The 15,513-nt window shown below is 42.5% G+C and overlaps 2 long non-coding RNA genes across 2 annotated transcripts in view; one reads left to right on the top strand and one right to left on the bottom strand.

Annotated features, from left to right (window-relative positions):
- The window catches only part of LOC141153202 (uncharacterized), a 56,484-nt gene extending 49,234 nt beyond the window's left edge, over positions 1-7,250 (bottom strand). Inside the window, exon 1 of the long non-coding RNA XR_012247261.1 lies at positions 6,928-7,250. This is a non-coding gene — a long non-coding RNA (uncharacterized lncRNA). The remainder of the gene's footprint in view (positions 1-6,927) is intronic.
- The window catches only part of LOC141153201 (uncharacterized), a 70,691-nt gene continuing 62,240 nt past the window's right edge, over positions 7,063-15,513 (top strand). Inside the window, exon 1 of the long non-coding RNA XR_012247260.1 lies at positions 7,063-7,367. This is a non-coding gene — a long non-coding RNA (uncharacterized lncRNA). The remainder of the gene's footprint in view (positions 7,368-15,513) is intronic.

The raw sequence follows: 15,513 nt of genomic DNA, 5'->3' as shown, positions 1-15,513 counted from the left end.
GAGTAAGTAAGCATTAGGCAAATCAGGGTCATAAGCCCCCCAGCAGTCAAGGCAAGGGAAGATATATTGCAGGAGTCAGGGCAGGTGAGTTCTCCATATTGTTTTGGAATTTCGGCTGTTATTTTTAGGGCATTTATTTGATGTCCTACTTAAACAGTGCTAATGGGTGATACTTTACTTACTAAGTAGCCCCCTAAACTCCCGTATGTGGGACCATTGACAAGTGTACTCTTTTTACAATGCTAATCACATGATTCCTTTCAGCTAATCAGCCAGCAGTTTTAATTTGATGAGAATCAACTTTTTAAAAGGGGTTTTCCACAACTAACATTTACTACCTGTTTAAATGCTGTTATAGTGTCGGCCATCACTACCTCTTGTGGTCGGCATTCCACAGTCTGACTGCTCTGACTGTAAAGAACCCTTTCCTGTTTAGCTGCGGAAATCGCCTTTCCTCCACCCGTAATGAGTGCCCAATGGTCCTTTGAAATGTTTTCGGTCTGTACAAAGGACTGGCACATGACTTTCTCCTTCCATAATTGAATTTATACATATAAATGAGATCCCCTCCTGAGGCGTCGCTTTTCTAAGCTAAACAAGCCCAACTTTTCCAACCTCTCATCATATGAGAGGCCTCCATCCCTTGTAAAAATTTACTTGTCCACTTTTTAACTGATTTTAACTTCTAAATATTCTTTTAAAATGCGGAGCCCAAAACTGCATCCCATATTCTAGATGTGTCCTTACAAATGGTAAATGGTTCTATGCTGTCTATATGCTGTCATTGTAATCCTTCCAGTGATATTAATAAGATGACTAATAAACAGTGATCTCTAGAGAACAGGAAGTATCAGCCCATTACGAGGCTCAGTTACCAAACTAAGATTTAAAGGGGTTGTTTGGGATTCTTACAGTCAAATCCATAGAAGGCGGATGAGCAGTTCCCAGCCGCGGCCGCGGCGGTTGATGGAGCTGTGCTGTGCAACTCTGCTTCTGAGCACTTTCTGCCTCCGCCAGCATCGGGAGCAGCTGATTGGTGGGGATTTTGGATGTTGCACAAAGTGTCCCTTTGAGGATTCTTTATATAGATAATGTATGGAAAAAATACACAAATTATTAAAATATGTTTAACATCAAAAACTTGAAACAATAGATCATTTTCTGATGTCACTCTTCAAATCATTGCTCAGTTGGGGTTTATTGTATTGTCTGGCTTAGTGACTGACAACTGTTTCTGCACACCTACACAAGTAAAGTTGTCAGCCGCTGAATGGAACTGCCTACCAATCATGAGACCGTAGTAAGTACAACAATAAATGAAACAGTATTTGGATTTTTCAGCAATATTATATACCAATCTGGTCAATTGATTCCACTCTATAACATAACTGGTCATGGATGGCAGATTAATACTGTGCAGGGATTCAACAGCAGTGTGAATATGAAATCACAGGTCGTGACAAACAATGTACACAGATATATGCCTCATTAAAGTTACTACAAGAAAATCACTGGATATAAACTCAGATTTACAGAGTAAATTGGCCTTCATAACTTTAAAAAAACATTTTTATTATACAGAAAAATATCAGATTTCTTTATTTCCTTTTTAGTCAAGAAAGAATGTGTTTGATCTAACAAACCTCTGGCCGGACAGGATTGGAACTACACTAAAGTCCTAGAATTGTTTAACACCTCAGTTTCACATAAACTTCATAAAAAAAACAGAAAAACTTACCAGATCAAGGCTACATTGTTTCTATTTTAGTGTACAATTATTGGTGATATTTTGTATGCAAAATGTTAAAGGGGTTTTTCACTACTATGATACTGATGATCTAAAATTAGCAATTTGCACCCCACCGATCAACTGTTGTTATCTGTCCTGGCAGCAGTCCCATGTAAATAGTGTATGGAGCAGGATGAATTGTCAATCAATGTTTTGCAATGTTTTAAGCCAATGATCCCTAAAGTTCCCCGTACATATTAGCTGACAGCTATCTCTCCCAGCTTTCCCATGCAGAGGAAAGCTCGGCCGGGTGCTGCCGAGTTCTCTCTGAGAGCCGCTTCCAGACTCCTTTAGCCAGTGTCAGACTGAGGAGCATTGGGCCCACCAGAGGACTTGATTCTGAGGGCCCACCTTACATCTATACAAAACCAATGTATTATCATTAAAGGGGTTTTTCGAACCTGGGCTAATTTTCATCAGGCAACCAATCAAGTGATATAGCCATAAGATACACAATGTTATGATTCGGCTCTGGTTACTGATTCGATCGGTTATCACTTGATTGCTTGCTCCTGCAAGGTCTGCTCTATAAACTCCCCTGAAGAAGAAGCCTGGGCCCACCGGAGGATTCTCCAGTTCCCCGGGAGGCCAGTCCAACTCTGCCTTTAGCAGCAGCTTATCTCTAAAGTAAAAAAAAAAGGATTGGAAATCCAACAGGCTAGATCCTTCTCTCACTCAACATAATCTGCCAGGGAAGAGTTGGAAGACACCGATACGCATTACACCGTAGTCTGATCCTGCTCATAATGTTGAGTATAGCTGATTTTAATCTATTGTACATGGAGGACTTAAGGGGAACCTATCATTAGATTCATGATGCCCAAACCACAGGCAGCATGAATCAGAAACTGGCTGCTCGATTATATCCAGTATGGTTTACTCTGAAATGCTGCGACATTTCAAAGAAAACAGAGTTTGAAAAGCCATCCGGGGACTAAAAGGAGAGATGTGACTAGTCTGGTGCAGCTTCTCCCCGCCCTGCACCAGTTGATTGACAGGTCTCTCCCATATGTGTAAAAAGTACAGGGCTGTCAGGGTGATAATATCACGACACTGCACTGCGCAGCTGGGGGGACAAGAAAGTGTGTTGACTGCTCAATAGAGTTGGGGCGAATCGATTTGAACTACCCAATCCATTGTCCACGTCAGTAATCTGTGTGTTTAGTATGGTAGCCATGAGAATCGCCTCCTACCTCTCAGCATCTGTGGCTATCCTTTTGATTAACCAGCCTGGCACAACGTCAGATATGCATACCGCCGCAATGATGACATTGTGCAATGCCAGCTAATCAAAAGAGGAGCCAGGGATGCCTTTAGGTAAGAGGCGGTTCTCAGGACCTCCATCTAGGGGCCACAGACTGCTGTTGTAGTTGATGGATCGGGTAGTGCGAATTGATTTGCACCAACTCTACTGGCCAGTAATTGATAATCTTATAATAATAAACCTGTCAACTAGAAACCAAAGCAATAAAATTATAAAAAATAGTAAAACTAATTTCAGAAAAACACAGGTCATATGGGGTCATATTTGGTTTAAAGCATAGAAATTATAAACCTTATATAAACATTCCTGGTGAAGAAAAGCAGGTGCACGTCACACAGAACATCAGTGCAAAGCCTTCTAGACAAAGCCGGGAGTTACAACTTGTTGCTTCATTCTTCTATGTAATTCAAGAAAACAAGTGAAATCAGCAAGTTGCTGCCACCTCCTGGTCCTAATACTAACAACACAACCTAACAAGGACAAAATACAGAAGTTCCAATAATAATAATAATACTAATAATAATAACAACTAGAGATAATAATAACAATAACAACAATAAAAAATAGATTAAATAAATAATACATATAAATAACATAGAGTACTTAGTTGGCACTATTTTGATCAAAAAAGCGTGAAAGTCATCTTACCACGACAAGGTGTACCCAATCAGGATGGTCCCTTGTCATGGTGGGATGGCTTTTACGCTCTTTTGATCAAAGTAGTGTTAACTAAGTACCCTATGTTAGTTACATGTTTTACTAGTGCTAATTTTCTTTCTGCAGGTTACTGTTTCATTGTTATTCTAGGTTTTGTCTGTTACTTACCGCAGTGTGAATGTGCACATACATATTGTACTTATTCTAACAAGTATGCTGGCGTATAGTTTTAGTTTGCGTTAGTTTCTTCTACTTGGTACATTTGGAGAGGGGCCACTCCGCTTTGTGGTGTACATCTTGTCTATTTAGTTTCCACAGGCAGGTGCAAAACATAGTCAGGCACCGACCCTTCTATGCCCCCCGTCTATTTTGAGGCCTGCTGGCACATAGTGAGGTGAGATACTAGAGTTAGGGACCATACTGATTGGATACACTTTGTCGCGGTGGGATGGCTTTCATGCTCTTTCGATCAAAATAGTGTCAACTAAGTACCCTATGTTTTTTCCATGTAGTGCTACTATTTATTTACTCACTTCAGGGTATCTATTCATTGTTTTTATGCTAGGTTTAGCTGCTAATTACCTGACTGTGCTGCCCTACAACGATCATTCATAGCTTAGAGTGCCAATTATCCTGCTTCGGGTGACAGAGCAATTCCTTCTCTTCCTCTCCACTCTGCTGATGGGGCGTCACTGTTAAATGTCATGTTGATTGAGTAGATTGACAGCCAGCTCAGACTCAATCAGCGGCAGTGACACCCTACTGACAGATCAGAGCGGAAGAGAAGGAGCTGCTCTGTCGATGTGAAGTCATAGGAAGCAGGAGAATTGCTGTTAGGAGCTTATTATAACTTCTCTGTGCAGGCAGAGATCGTTGTAGGGCAGCACAGGCAGGTAATATATAATCGGAAATGTGGCACTCCTGGTTTTATTTTCCTGTGCTCGGATAGGCTCCAATCCTGTAGTAATAGAAAATATACAGAAATCCAGCACTCCAGAATAATGTGAATGAAGACAAATTTTATTACATATGGTCCATCTTGGTGTGTTAACGTGACATTTCGTCCAGAACTAACTTCATCAAACAAACACCTGGGCGTGGAGGATCACATTAATGGAATATTGCACAAGGAGAAAAGGGCGACTGCCATTGTCATGTGGAGAGCGCTCTCCACATAGGGATGGCAGTCACCCTTTTCTCCTTGTGCTATATTCCTTTCAGGTGATCCTTCACACCCAGGTGTTTGGGGTTTTTTTTTATATTTTTTTTATTAATTATTGAAACGATAATAGAGACAAAGGCAAAGTGAAACATTGCATTACAGAAATATCATATGACAATCAATACATAGAAGAACTCAAAGTCCTAAAATAGGAGGCAAACATCCATAACGTAAGCGGAAGCCCACCATGCGGTTTTTAGTTTCGTCAAAGTTTTTCATTTTATATAGAGGAAAAGAAAAAGAGCAGAAAGCAAAGGGAATATCATCAAGAGGAAAGGTAAAGACAAAAAGAGAGGGGTGGACGGGATGAGAAGTGGGAAAGGGGAATAAAACAAGGAACCGGGGAACCAAACCAGATGACCATTCAATCATGACCCAAGGGCAATCAAGTCCAAGGGTCAGAGAGCAAGAGGCTTCCATATTCACTAGAGTGATGGAACTCCATTCAATAGTACCAAGTTTTATAGAAGGCCTCATATCTACTGTAAAGTGAAGCAGTCATGTCCTCCATATACACTAGATCATTGACCTTAGAAATCCAAAGGGACAATGTAGGTGAATTGGCTTTCTTCCAAGACAGAGGAATGGAAACTCGCAGTCATCACTAAAAATCTTAGGAGAGAAAGTTTATAGGAGGAAACGGAGGTCTCACAGAGTTGTAGGAAGAACAGTTCAAGGCCCGAGTCAGTTGTAATGCCTGTAACCGACCTGATAATGCTCTTCACTTTAGTCCAGAACGGATGTAATACCGGACAGGACCAAAAAATTTGACGGAAGAGATCTACATCTCCAACACTTAGAGTCAATGAAGGGAAACATGTTTAATTTAACCAGAACCCTATACCGCCTTGACAAGACTTTGTAGTTTGATTCCTGAAAACGTGAACTTATGTAGGATTTATGTGGAGTGATTCCCAAATCATCCTCCCATTGTGTTAAAAATCTGGAAGGAGGTTGGTCCGATGGGTTGACAAGCAGGGAGCGCACAGACAAAAGTGTATAGCGAATCACACCTTCTCTTACACAGATTTTCAAATGAGGAAGGGCTTTGTGTGACTTGGGCATAATTTGGGAGGAAGCTGAGAAAATGGCAGAGTTGGAGAGAACGCCAGGTTCCCAGTGGCATGGGATCCACGATATCTTCTAGAGCCTCCAATGAAGGTCAATCAGTGCTTGTTCTGATTTGGTTACCCTGAAACCTTCTCCAAGAGATCCAGAGCTAGAAAACTGGGTCAGATAAACCATGAGGGAAGTCCGGAGAACCGAATGGGAGATAATGGAGATGGAATGGGGAGGAGATGTTTGCATACGTCTGGTCTGGAACAGCAATAGATTTAGGTGTTTGATAAAGGTCATTCTGACCGAAACGTCATGTTAACACACCAAGATGGAGCATATGTAATAAAATTTGTCTTCATTCACTTTATTCTGGAGTGCTGGATTTCTATATATTTTCTAGCACAGTCATAGCCCCATTGGGGAAATAAAAAAGTGCCAGATAACCCCTAATAAAATGTGATCTCAGTTTTATGTAAGTAACAATTATGGAGCAGTCTGAAAAATAAGTGTACCATTGCATTTAATAACCCATCAGCAGCAGGTGTCAGCTGTACAGCTGACATTGCAGTAACAGCTACATTCAGACTGAGCACCAATTGTGGCCATTTAACCCTGTAGATGTCTCTGTCACTCATTTAATTTATGGGGTGCGCATCTCCAGAGCAGAATCTGGGCACAATGTATTAGGCACTAAAATGGCATATTTGCAATTTTAAGTCTGCAGCATCCAATGAATGCTTATTAATGGAAAACACCTATGGGGTCAATATAGTCAATATAGTGTAGATTAATTAATGAGTGGTGTAATTTCCAAAATAGGATAACTTTTGGGGGGATTTCTGCTGTTCTGGCAATTAGAAGCTCTGCAAATGGCACGCACATACATGTCCCCAATCCGCTCTCCAAGGCAAAAAAAAGACCTTTTATTATACTCACACTGCGGTCCAGTCTGATGGGTGTCTTTGGTCGTGAACCAGAGCCTCTCTTCTTGCTATTGCCATCCTTCTTCCCTGCATCATGTGGATAAAGTGTCCTACGTCATCCACACAGTGTCCTCCATCAAGCTCCTGTGCAGACGCACTTCTCTCTGCCATATCGAGGACAGAGCAAAGTTCAGTAGTGTGCATGCGCCAACTTTACCTACAGATCATCGGCGCTCTTTGGCTTTTCACTGCGCATGCGTACTACAGCACTTTGCTCTGCCCTCGGCAGGGCAGAGAGAAGTACCCCTGTGCAGGGGGGCGTCAGGGAAAACTGTGTGGATGACATAGGACACGTGATCCACACAACAGCAGAGAAGGAGAATGGCGATCGCAACAAGAAAGGAAGCGCTGGATCAAGACCAGAGACGCCCATCAGACCAGACCGCAGTGTATGTGAGTATAATAAAAGCTGTTTTTTTGCCTTGCAGTGGGGATGGGGGACGTGTATTCAGCATACTATAATGCTGTGAAAGAGGGCTGAAAGATGCTGGCCGTACTTTACAAGGGGAAAATCTGGTGACAAGTTCCTTTTAACCCTCTATATTCCACTGTTAATAATGGCAGCAGTATGTAGATGGGTGTGAGAGTTAAGAGGCTTTCTCTTTCACCTCATAAACACCCCCATGACACTATAATGAAGTGCTGAGATTGCTATGTTAACCCATAACTAAGTAATGTCCTTCAGTTCTGCCAACTGTGGCAGCCTATAATGCCCAGCCCAGGGACAGACTCTGGTACTGAGGGGCTCCTGTGCATGTAGTGTATCTGAGCCACTCAGCCGTCATGTCCCATCCACTTATACAAAAATGTTCACATGCTAATACATTACACATACATTACACTGTGACAATACAGCCTATAATCTTAATTAGTCAGACGATTAGATTTGTTAATCCAAGAGAAATACACTATTGTGTTGTGTTGACTTATAAATGTATTTATAAATCATCTGGCCCCATGTAAACTCTCGGAGAGGCCAGGTTGGGACCCTTGGGTCCAGGGCCAGCGTCAGCACCCGGCGCACCCGGGCAAGTGCCAGGGCCCTGAGCAGGTGGAGGGGCCCACTCACTGTCGGGGACCCCTGCGCGCTATGAGACCCGTGAGCGGTGCTGTGTCAGCGCCCGCTTCTCCCCGCTTGCTCAGGGCCCCGGCACAATACTTACCTCTCCCCGTGCCTCCGCAGCATGTCCGGTCTCTTCCGCGGCTGCTGCACTGTGACATCTCAGGTCAGAGGGTGCGGTGACGTCTTTACACCGCGCTCTCTCCTGAGCCATCACAGCGCAGAGCGGGAAGACGCCGGCGACGCTGGAGCCCAGAGCAGCGGCAACAGGTGAGAAGTGAGGTGAGTATTTGTTTTTTTGTTTTTTAATATATGGTATCGTGGGGCATTATAAGGGGGGAGAGATGACATCCTGCATGGGGCATTATAAGGGGGGAGAGATGACATCCTGCATGGGGCATTAAAAGGGGGGGGGAGAGATGACATCCTGCATGGGGCATTATAAGGGGGGGGTTACATCCTGCATGGGGTATTATAAGAGGGGGTGACATCCTGCATGGGGCATTATATGGGGGGAGAGGTGACATCCTGCATGGGGCATTATATTAGGGGTGACTTCCAGCATGGGGCATTATAAGCGGGGGTGACATCCTGCATGGGGCATTATGTGGGGGGAACAGCCTGCATGGGGCATTATAAGGGGGGTGACATCCTGCATGGGGCATTATAAGGGGGGGTGACATCCTGCATGGGGCATTATAAGAGGGGGTGACATCCTGCATGGGGCATTATGTGGGGGGAACAACCTGCATGGGGCATTATGTGGGGGAACAGACTGCATGGGGCATTATGTGGGGGGAACAGCCTGCATGGGGCATTATTTTGGGGCCAGTATTCTGTATGGAGCATTATAAGGGGGCCAGTATCCTGTGCAGAGCGTAATATGGGGGCCTGTATCCTGCATGGAGAATTATTTGGGGGCCAGTATTCTGTATGGAGCATTATAAGGGGGCCAGTATTTTGTACAGAGCGTAATATGGGGGTCAGTATTCTGCATGGAGCATTATTTGGGGGCCAGTATTCTGTATGGAGCATTATAAGGGGGCCAGTATCCTGTACAGAGCATAATATGGGGGCCAGTATCCTGCATGGAGCATTATTTTTGGGCCAGTATTCTGTATGGAGCATTATAAGGGGGCCAGTATCCTGTACAGAGCGTAATATGGGGGCCAGTATCCTGCATGGGGCATTATTTTGGGGCCAGTATATTGTATGGAGCATTATAAGGAGGCCAGTATCCTGTACAGAGTGTAATATGGGGGCCAGTATCCTGCATAGAGAATTATTTGGGGGTCAGTATTCTGTATGGAGCATTATAAGGGGGCCAGTGTTCTGTACAGAGCGTAATATGGGGGTTAGTATCCTGCATGGAGCATTATTTGGGGGCCAGTATTCTGTATGGAGCATTATAAGGGGGCCAGTATTCTGTACAGAGCGTAATATGGGGCCCAGTATCCTGTATGGAGCGTTATATGGGGCCAGTATCCTGTATGGAGCATTTTATGGGGGCCATTATTCTGTATGGAGCGATTCACCGGTTTCTGAGCTGTTGTGGAATTTTCAATAGATATCGGTCATGTAATGTAAGAAGTGAAATCTTTGGCCTTGTACTATATATATATTTCTCTGCTGTATCTGTGCATCATGAAGCATGGTATGTGTTAAAGGGGCCCACAGAGACTCTTTCGCCCGGGGCCCAGAAAAACCTGGAGCCGGCCCTGCTTGGGTCTCCTGGCCTTGTACCTCGATGGACTTCCTAAGCTTGCCGCTACCTCCTCTCTGTGGGGGCCTGCCAGAAGCAGGGGGGCCACTGGTTGAGGTAGTCGGCCCTGGAAGTCTCCAAATTCGCAGCCGCTCTATTCCAGGAGGGCGGAGAAGGAAGGGTGAGACTGTGTAATGTTGTACAATCGTGGGTATTTGCTGGGACTGTTCTACGATTTTATTGTCCTCTTTATGGTTGAATAAAGTATTGCCACGCTGTTTTACCCTCGCCCTGTGTTGTCTGAGTAGCGTTATGCCCACGGAAGACCCTGGGTCTTCACGTTTTGGTGGCAACAGTGGGATACTACTCAGTCCAGCAGAGCTGGGGGAGCTGCAGGGGACTGGTGTTATCACACACCGTCGAAAGGGCTCCACAACCAGGGAGGCATATAGACAGACCCAGCAGACCATAGGTGAGGCATAGAAAGTGGGTTTCGGATGCTACCATGTCCAACCCCACCAGCCCTGCCTTGGGAAGAGGACCGGAGAGGATATATAGCAGCAACAAGAAACAGCAACTACAGGAGCTGTGCCAGCTTCAACGGATTGAATACCAGGCCACCGACACTCATCGGATTTAATTGAGGAACCACAGGATGCTGAGGATGGCATGTGTGGACACAATGGATACCAGTCTGTTTTCTTCAATTACAAGTGGAGTTTCTTCACAAGGAAGAAATGGAAACTGGATGATACAAAGTTTTGTTCTCATGAAGGTGAGACCTCTTACATTCGTGTCTGTGCTTAAAGACATGCTGATGGACGGTCTCTAATATGTGGAGAAGGATGATTGGGATCCTATCATCTCAGGCTAATTAAGATTGGGGGAGCAATGTGACAATACAGCCTATAATCTTAATTAGCCAGACGATTAGATTTGTTAATCCAAGAGAAATCCACTATTGTGTTTTGTTGACTTTTAAATGTATTTGTATTTCTCTTGCTGATCAAAAAGGTCATAGTATTTGTATAACCCTGAATGTTGAATTCTATTCATTTGGAAACAATCATGTTTACTATGCTAATGACAAATTGTACTAAAAGCCAGTAATGATATTGATTTAAAGAGCCCCCTACTATACCAACTATGTAAATTGATTAGCTCAAACAATGAGACCTGGTGAGCCATGCACCTTTACCTCTAACCTGTGACTGATGACCTACACAGATGTAAATATAAATAGGGATGTCTGTAGTGCTGCAAACAGAGAATCAAGGAGCATCAGAAAGACTTTACAAAGAGAATGAGGGACAGCCTTCAAGAGAGTAGATGGATTGCATGGCAGGTCCATCCAAAGACACAGATATGGATTCTACATGATTCCGGTCTAAGGGTATCGACCCTGACTGGAAAGATACAAATCTCTTCCATTGACCATCAGAGAGACCATGGATGCATTTTGGGGAGACCAAGGTGGGACGAGGAAGTCACCTGGCCCCATGGATATCTTGTTTGGGGTTGCCAGTAGACACCCACCTGTTGCCTGGAACCCATGGAGACATTCGGAGAAGCCAGATTGGGACCTGCCGGTCATCTGGCCCCACAGAAACTCTCGGAGAGGCCAGATTGGGACCCTCGGGTCTCCTGGCCTTGTACCTCAATGGACTGCGAGCTTCCTAAGCTTGCCGCTACCTTCTCTCTGTAGGGACCCGCCAGAAGCAGGGGGCCACTGGTTGAGGTAGTCGGCCCTGGAAGTCTCCAAAGTCGCAGCTGTTCTATTCTAGGCAGGCAGAGAAGGAAGGGTGAGACTGTGTAATTTTGTGATGTTGTGCCATCTTGGGTATTTGCTTGGACTGTTCTATGTGTTTATTGTCCACTTTGTGGTTCAATAAAGTATTGCCACGCTGTTTTACCTTCACCCTGTGTTGTCTGAGTAGTGTTGAGCTCACGGAAGACCCCGGGTCTTCACACACACATATACATAGAACATACATGCACACCAACATATATAAAATATGCCCATACAGATATCATATTCATATACAGTTGAAACCAGAAGTTTACATACACTATATAAAAAGACACATCTGCATGTTTTTCTCAATATCTGACATGAAATCAGAATAAACCTTTCCCATTTTAGGTCAATTAGGATTACCATAATTTTTAAGATTTGTCAAATGCCAGAATAATGAGAGAGAGAGAATGTTTTAAGGCATTTTTATTACTTACTGCAAAGTCAAAAGTTTACATACATTTCATTAGTATTTGGTACCATTGCCCTTAAACTGAATGACTTGGGTCAAACGTTTGGAATATCCTTCCACAAGCTTCTCACAATAGTTGGTCTGAATTTGAGCCCATTTAGTTGGTCTGAATTTGAGCCCATTCTTCCTGACAAAACTGGTGTAACTGATCCAGGTTTGTAGGTCGCCTTGCTTGCAGCTGCTTTTTCAGCTTTGCCCATACATTTTCAATAAGATTGAGATCAGGGTTTTGTGATGGCCACTCCAAAACATTGACTTTGTTATTTTTAAGCCACTTTGTTACCATTTTGGCAATATGCTTTGGGTGATTGTCCATTTGCAAGACCCATTTCCACCCAAGCTTTAACTTCCTGGCTGATGTCTTCAGATGTTGCTTCAGTATTGCCACATAATCTTTTTTTCTCATGATGCCATCTATTTTGTGAAGTTCACCAGTCCCTCCTGCAGCAAAACAACCCCACAACATGATGCTGCCACCCCCGTGTTTCACAGTTGGGATGGTGTTCTTGGGCTTCCAAGCTTCTCCCTTTTTCCACCAAACGTAACAATGGCCATTATGCCCAAAAATGTCAATTTTAGTTTCATCAGACCACAGGACATGTCTCCAACAATTAAGGTCTTTGTTCCTGTGTGCATTTGCAAACATTAATCTGGCTTTTTTATGTTTCTTTTGGAGTAATGGCTTCTTCATGGTAGAGTGGCCTTTAAGCCCATGTTGATACAGTACTCGTTTCACTGTGGTTTTTGACACAATCTTACCAGCTTCTGCCATCATCTTCACAAGATCTTTTGCTTTTGTCCTTGGGTTGACATGCACATGTTGGAACAAAGTACCTTCATCTCTGGAACACAGAACCCGTCTCCTTCCTGAATGGTATGATGGCTGGACATTCCCATCTTCTTTGTACTTGTGTATAATTGTTTGTACAGATGAATGAGGCACCTTCAGGTATCTTGAAATTGTACCCAAGGATGAGCTAGACTTGTGCAAGTCCACAATTCTCTTCCTGATATCTTCGCTGATTTCTTTAGACTTTCCCATGATGCTACACAAAGAAGCAGTGTGTTTCAGGTGTGCATTAAATACATCCACAGGTATGTCTCTAATTAACTCAGATGTTCCCAAAAGCCTATCAGAAGCTTCCAAACACATGACATCATCATCTGGGCAGTCCAGAATTGTTTAAAGGCATAGTAATCTTAGTGTATGTAAACTTTTGACTTTGCAGTAAGTAAGAAAAATGCCTTAAAACATTCTCTCTCTCTCATTATTCTGGCATTTGGCAAATATTAAAAATGATGGTAATCCTAATTGACCTAAAACTGGAAAAGTTTATTCTGATTTCATGTCAGATATTGAAAAAATATGCATATGTGTCTTTTTATATAGTGTATGTAAACTTCTGGTTTCAACTTTACATGTGCACATTTTTGTCTCACACTTGTTCAGGCAGTCAGAAGAATATTTTGTTTTCACCTTCCGACATTTATAGCCATAACAACCATAACTTTTTATTTTTACATAGACTTCACTATAATAGGAATTAAACCCTTATATTATTGTTACCCAGGGACTCCATACTATGTTTTTGTAAAACTAATAAGAGGAATAACAGGAATTAGAAAAACATTTTACAACTTCCTCTTGTATTTCATTTATTTTTTGATATTTAAATACTGAAGGGGTCTTCCATTCCAAGAAAAATGGATCCTAAAAGCTCTTTTATACCTAAAAACAAACAAATAGAGCTTAGAGTCACTCAACGGGTCCAGTGCCGGATCCTCGTTGCTGCTCCGATCTTGGTGTTTTGGCTGCAACGGTGACTTCACATTGACAGCATGCATCACCACTGCAGCCAATCACTGAGCTCCGTTTGTGGCTTGGGTTATATACCTCGGGTGAGCCACTGAGCTGAGAATTGATTGGCTGCAGCAGTGATGTGCACTGTTGATGTTCTGTCACTGCTGTAGCCAAAACACTAAGACCCAAACTATGGTGGGAGGAAGCTGCCAGACCCGGGGACGGTGAGAATCTGCTCCTTTTTTAAGCACATAAGAGCATTTGGTGTCCATTTTCCTTAAAGGGAATCTGTCTTTAGGATCAATCCTCCTGAGCCATCTATATAGGCATGTAGGTCATAGGAAGCTGAATACAATAATAACTTGATATCTATGATCTAATATCTTATTCCAGAGAAATCCAAATTTTTCTTTACATGTAAATGATCTGCTAAGATCTATGGGCCTGATACATATGTCACTGAGAATCTGCCTCCAGAGATTAATTCAAATGAAAGCGGTCATTACCAGTGTGAGACATGTAGATCAGGAGAGCAGACTGTCAGTCATTACATGTTTCACACTGGTAACTCCCCTTTTCATTTACAATAGTCTCTGGAGGCAGATTCTCAGGGAGATCATTGTCCGGCCCATAGATCTTACGGCTCATTTACATATAAGAAAAAAGAAAATTTCTCTGGGTTAAGACATCGGATATCAGATATCAAGGTATCATTTTATTCAACTTCCTAGGACCTACATGCACATATAGACGGTTTAAGAGGGTTGACTCTACTGCCAAATTCCCTTTAAAGTGAAAAATCCCTGTAAATAAACAAATTACTAGGAATTAGTGTATGTCCTAGATGCAAAAAAAAGTGGATTTAAAACAATCAGAATGGAAGCAAAAAGCTGCATAATAGATGGGAATTCCATGAGGTAAATCCTGAAAGACTTAATAAATGGCATTAGACCTATTTCCCTAGATTCCAATCTATTTTCATAAAGTTGCAACGTCTTATATAAAGAAAGCAGATTATTGTCTAAACTGGTTACAAATGTAACAACCCTGAGTTCTGAAAAACATCAGATCAGTCAGTGGAGATGTTGAAAATTGTAAAAAAAAATTGTAAAATTATGATGATTGAGAAAAAAACAAAACAAGAAAAACGTTAATGAGCTATCAAAAAAATTGCAATTATGCTTTGTTTTTGTGTAAACTTTAAGGTATATTCCAGTGTTTGATCATGAGTATGATGGATGTGCCATGTGTCCTCCATTGCCTACTTAATGAAAGAGGAACCAGATAGTTGGCTACATATACTGTATATATAGACACTTTCCATCATAATTACATACCTAATTAGCCTAAAATAAGCATTTAAACTCTTATGCAGCATATTATTAACATGTATAGCCATTATATAAAATGAGTGAAATTTCTGATGGATCATGGGGATGGTGGATTTGGATTCTTACCATCATTGTAACAGGAGTTTGTAAATTCAGAACTTTCTGTGATCCCTAAAATCACTGATTCAAAGCTTCTATTTATTTCTCACAGCCTTTCTGAACCTGGAGAGTAACAGGCTTGATTATCCCTGTGCAATCCCTGCTGAGGTATTTTTAGATACCCTAGGGAATCGCCTCAAACAGACTACCTAATGTTCACTCCAAAGGCTTCTCTGTGAAGAAAAATCATAATAATTGCCTTGTGTTCGGTTTGTCTGT

This window comes from Phyllobates terribilis, unplaced genomic scaffold (assembly GCF_046119375.1).
Source record: "Phyllobates terribilis strain yellow unplaced genomic scaffold, ASM4611937v1 Scaffold_7__3_contigs__length_470593459, whole genome shotgun sequence".
Lineage (NCBI taxonomy): Eukaryota > Metazoa > Chordata > Amphibia > Anura > Dendrobatidae > Phyllobates > Phyllobates terribilis.
The sequence above is the reverse complement of the archived record's forward strand: the minus strand, read 5'-3'. Positions and strand labels throughout refer to the sequence as shown.